Genomic DNA, 5,571 nt, shown 5'->3' on the forward strand with positions numbered 1-5,571 from the left:
TTGCAGTGAGCTGAGATCGCGTCACTGCACTCCAGCCTGGGCGACAGAGCGAGACTCCGTCTCAGGAAAAAAAAAAAATTAAATAAGATACCATGAGTGCTGAGATAGTCACCCATCTCCAGAATTCCTCCTTTGAAAATAGACACACAACAGAACATTCTGCGACCTTAGAAAGGACGGAAATCATGTCCTGCGCTACTCCATGGATGGACCCTAAGGCTATTGTCCTAAGAGTGAGAGCACGGTCACAAAAAGGAAAAAGTCATGTGAATCTACTTAAACAAGTTATCTAAGGTAGCTAAGTTCATAGAAATAGAAAGTAGAGTGGTGGTTAGTGGGGACTGGGGTGGGGAGGAAAATGGGAGTTGTTTAATGGGTATAGTTTCAGCTCCACAGGATGAAAATGTTCGGAACATCTGTTTCTCAACAAGGTATTCTATTTTTTTATTCTTGTTTTAGAGGGATTTAAGGTATGTTTGGGATCAAAAAATTTTAGAAGTACTGGAAAATTGGTAGTCATCCACTTATGAAGAGCAGGGATATTCTATAATATCCAGCGCACTTCTTTCTTCTTTCTGGATTATACCTCCTGCTGTGTAGCGATAAGTACTTCCTTTCAACAGAGATGCACCATTTGTAGTGCCAGGAAAGAAACACATTTTCTCTTCCCCCTTAGGTTACCAACTGGGAGGCTCTGCAAGTTTGACTCACAAGAGACTGATTAGCAAGAGAAAATAATAGAAAGTTTACTAATGTTTTATATGCACAGGAGTTCACAGAAAGGAAGGGAAAGTCAAAGAAATGCCTAAACTCAGAGGCTTATGTGCCATTTTAACAAAGGAAAGAGGGTTTGGGCTTTGAGGAATGATGAATTGTGGAAAAGTGACTAGGAAAACTATGTGGGAACTAATGGATTATCGTGCTTATTTAGGGAGGCTTGTGTATGCAGACTCATCTTGGTGTTGGTTCTCTGTCCCTGGTAGCAAGAGTCCCCTCTCCTCATCCTGGTACAGGAGAGAGGGAAATCCATGCCACGAGGGGAAATTTATGCCCAGGTTTTAGGCATCCGAGGGAAGAGCAGAGAAACAATCTTCTATCCATTGATTTTTAATTGCTTTACACTCAACATAATCCTTAAACTAAAGTGGCATGCTCTGGGGTGAGGGGGATGGGGAGGTCATGTCATGGTGGCTTTCAGGAGCTGGATGCTGATTCTTCTCTGGATGCTCATGAGTGTCCTTCTTAAAATGTCATCCTTCACCCCCCAGGCTCAAGCACAATATTCCAGACATGCCCCCATGAAATAGGCATTAACAGCACTATCTCCTCCTTTATCTTGCTTTTTAATGTCATTATTACAAACTTTTTAAGTGGCTAAATCATGTTGATAACCATCTCAAAGTGACCAGCAACCAAAAACTAAGATTTCTTTTTTAAGGCCACTACTAAACCATTTCTACTTTTTTCTCATAGTTGCATCACATGAATATGGCTACTTGTATTTTTGCTTTATTTTTGTTACTTTTCTATTTTTATTTTTTCTGACTTTTTGGCTACATATATTTTTAGATACAATTTGACACACACATATATATATTTAATCTCAACATAAAGCTTTACATTTACACACAATAAAATTTATTCTATTAGTTTTAAACTTTCTAGGGTTTGGAAGTCCTCTTCTTTCTGCCTTTCTGTTTAAAATCTTGATTCTTATATCCACAGTGCATGCCGTCTGTCAAGGGCATTTGTGGTTCTGCCTCCCTGGTGAAGCCATCCTGGTTTCCTGTGGAGCATTGCTCTTCACAGAGCAATCTGTGTGCTGTAGCTAGGTGGACCACCCCTCTCATCCTGAGGCCGGCACAGGACCCAGGCAGGGCCAAGCAGCACCAGCCCAGACACAACTGGGAAACCCACTTTCCTCCAAGGAGGACAAAAAGTGAGCCTGGCTGGGAGTGTGTGCAAAACAGCGGACAGTAGGTCCTGAAGGTGGGAAGGGATGGAGTGCTGATGACCATCTGTGAGCCCTGCATCCAGCCAGGCCTGCGTCACCCAGGTCCTCCTCTTGCATAAGCAGCTTCAGCATTGGTTTCTGTCTCTTTCACCCACAGACTTGACTTACAGAGCATCCCTTCAATCATCACTGAAGCTTCGACAATCATTTTCTTATAGGAGGGGCTGGTGGTAACAAGGGGCCCAGGGAATTAGTTCCAGAGCTAAGTGTCCTTAACGAAAATAGTTTTTTTTTTTTTTGTCTTTCATGTTTGTTTGGGTGGCTCAGTGGTGTGGGATGGATTTTTGTGTGTGCCCTCAAGCACATCTACAGTAAACTTATGTTTTACAAAGTTGCCAAGAACAAACACTGGGGAAAAGACAGTTTCTTTAATAAATGGTGCTGGGAAAACTGGATATCCATGCGGAAGACTGAAACTAGACCCCTATCTCTCACTATACACAAAAATAAAATCAAAATGGCTAAAATTCGAAACCTGAAACTATGAGACTACTACAAAAAAACACTGGGGAAACTCACCAGGACATTGGTCTGGACAAAGATTTCTTGAGTAGTACTCCACAAGAACAGGCAACCAAAGCAAAAATAGACAAATAGGATCACATTAAGTTAAAAAGCTTCTGCATAGCAAAGCATACAGTCAATAAAGTGAAGAGGCAACCCATAGAATAGGAGAAAACATTTGCAAACTACCCATCTGATAGGGGATTAATAACCAGAATATATAAGGAGCTCCAACAATTCTATAGGAAAAAAGTCTAATAATCCGATTTTAAAAATTGGCAAAAGATCTTGAATAGACATTTCTCAAAAGAAGACATACAAATGGCAGGCTGGGTGTGGTAGCTCACGCCTGTAATCCCAGCATTTTGGGAGGCCAAGGCGAGCAGATCACTTGAGGCCAGGAGTTCAAGACCAGCCTGGTCAACATGGTGAAATCTCATCTCTACTAAAACTACAAAAATTAGCCAGGTGTGGTGGCACACACCTGTAATCCCAGCTACCTGGGAGGCTAAGACAGGAGAATTGCTTGAAGCCGGGAGGTGGAGGTGGCAGTGAGCCGAGATCACTTCACTGCACTCCAGCCTGGGCAACTGGCAACAGAATGAAACTCCATCTCAGAAAAAAAAAAGAAAAGGAAGAAGAAGACATACAAAAGGCAAACAGGCATATGAAAAGGTGCTCAACATCACTAATCATCAGAAAAATGCAAATCAAAACTACAAGGAGGTACAAATCATCTCACCCCAGTTAAAATGACTTATATCCAAAAGACAAGCCAAAACAAATGCTGGAGAGGATGTGGAGAAAAGGGAACATTTGTGTATTGTTGGTGGGGATGTAAATAAGTATAACCACTGTGGAGAACAGTTTGGAGATTCCTTAAAAAACTAAAAATAAAGCTACCATACGATCCAGCAATCCCATTGCCAGGTATATACCCAAGAGAAAGGAAATCAGCATATCAAAGAGATAGCTGCACTCCCATGTTTGTTGCAGGATAGCCAAGATTTGGGCGCAACCTAAGTGTCCATCAACAGATGAATGGATAAAGAAAATGTACATATACATATACACAATGGTACATATACACAATGCAGTACTATTTCAGCCATAAAAAAGAATGAAATCTGTCATTGGCAACAACATGGATGGAACTGGAGATCATTATTTCAAGTGAAATAAGTCAAGCACAAAAGTACAAACTTCACATGTTCTCACTTATTTGTGGAGCTAAACATTAAAACAATTGACCTCATGGAGATAGAGGTAGAAGGATGGTTACCAGAGGCTGGGAAGGGTAGTAGGGGTGTGGGGGGAAGTGGGGATGGTTAATGGGTACAAACAAAAGAAAGAATGAAACAAACCTAGTATTTGATAGCACAACAAGGTAACTGTAGTCAATAATAATTTACTTGTACGTGTAAAAATAACTAAAAGAGTATAATTGGATTGTTTGTAACACAATGAAAGGATAAATGCTTGAGGAGATGGATACCCCATGTACTTGGATGTGATTATTACACGTAGTGTGCCTGTATCAAAGTATCTCATATAGCCCATAAATATATACACCTATTATGTAGCCACAGCAATTACAAAGTAAAAAAACATTTAAAATACCTTCAAGCTTCCTGTCAGCCTCACCACCATATTCATTCAAATGACTGATAAAAATAATTGAGAGATCCAGTCAAGGACACACCCCAATTATTTGCCACTAGAAAGCAAGTGCAAATTGACAGTGACGAACACTAATTTATTTAACTGTGCCTTAGCCTTCTTGTGCTCAGGTAATCTTTTTAGCCTTCATGTTGTAAGATTTTCTCCAAAACGTTTCAACAAAACTTCAGAAAAATTTATCCCCTTAATTTATTCCTGTTATTAAAACTTTCTTTTCTAAGTGTGAGTGAGACTTTAAACTCCCATTACCAAATTATTATGGTGGGATTACACTACAGATTCCAGTGATCACAAGAACACTGTGGCCAGGCACAGTGGCTCATGCTTGTAATCCTAGAACTTTGGGATCCTAGAAAGTGGAGGTTGCATTGAGTCACGATCACGCTACTGCACTCTAGCCTGGGTGACAGAACCAGAAACCCTGTTTCAAAAACAAACAAACAAACAAACAAAAGAACACTGCTTTCCCATCTAATAAGTAGTTTTATCAGTTATATTAGGGAAACTGTTCTCACAAGGGTTCTAGAACTTACGCGTTTGAAAATTGTCTTTAATGTGTATTAGGTTGGTGCAAACATAATTGCGGTTTTGCCATTTAAAAGTAACGACAAAAACCGCAATCACATTTGCACCAACCTAATACATTGTCAGAAACATTTGGGATAAACTTAATATATAATAACATGTAATATGTTTATATGAACATATAATAATGATCAGTTTTACAGCCATAGACTCTTATGTGCAAAAATACCCATTCCTGACACTTCCCCTGTCTCCCTTCCCCTACCTCTGTGGCTCAGGGACTCACACCCAAGTGTGACTTCTCTGCTCTCCTTTCAAATCCTTCTCATGTTCTGACCCTTCTCCAGGCTGGGACAGAAACTGCTGTCTTTTGTTCACAGAATAAACTTCTTTAATGCTCTTTGTTATTTATTTATTTAAAATGGTTGCTTTATAAACATTGCAAATGTCATAATTGTTAACAATTTATCTAACTGTAGTTAACTGGTGCAGTTTGCTGAGTGTATTTTATAAAGGAAAAGAAAGGAAATGCCAAAACCCTGGTAAAGTTGTTTTGTTGCAGCCCAGGAGAACTAAGATTTGTTTCTCAGACACTTAAATCAGGCAAACAAAAACGGGTGAAGAGTCCTGCAGTTCCCAGTTGAAGCACTTCATCAGTAGAAATACGCCCAAGGGGTTCACCTTGCCCGCTGCCTAGACAGAGCCAATATCTCAAGACTGGGGAACGGCAATAGAGAAAGAGTAAAAGTAAATCACACAGAGCCGGCTGTGTGGGAGACCGGAACTGTATTATCACTCAAATTAGTCTCCCCGAAGAGCACCTGAGCTTTTTTTTTTTTTTTTTTTTT

This window comes from Colobus angolensis, unplaced genomic scaffold (genome assembly GCF_000951035.1).
Source record: "Colobus angolensis palliatus isolate OR3802 unplaced genomic scaffold, Cang.pa_1.0 Scaffold246, whole genome shotgun sequence".
In the NCBI taxonomy this organism is placed as follows: Eukaryota; Metazoa; Chordata; class Mammalia; order Primates; family Cercopithecidae; genus Colobus; species Colobus angolensis.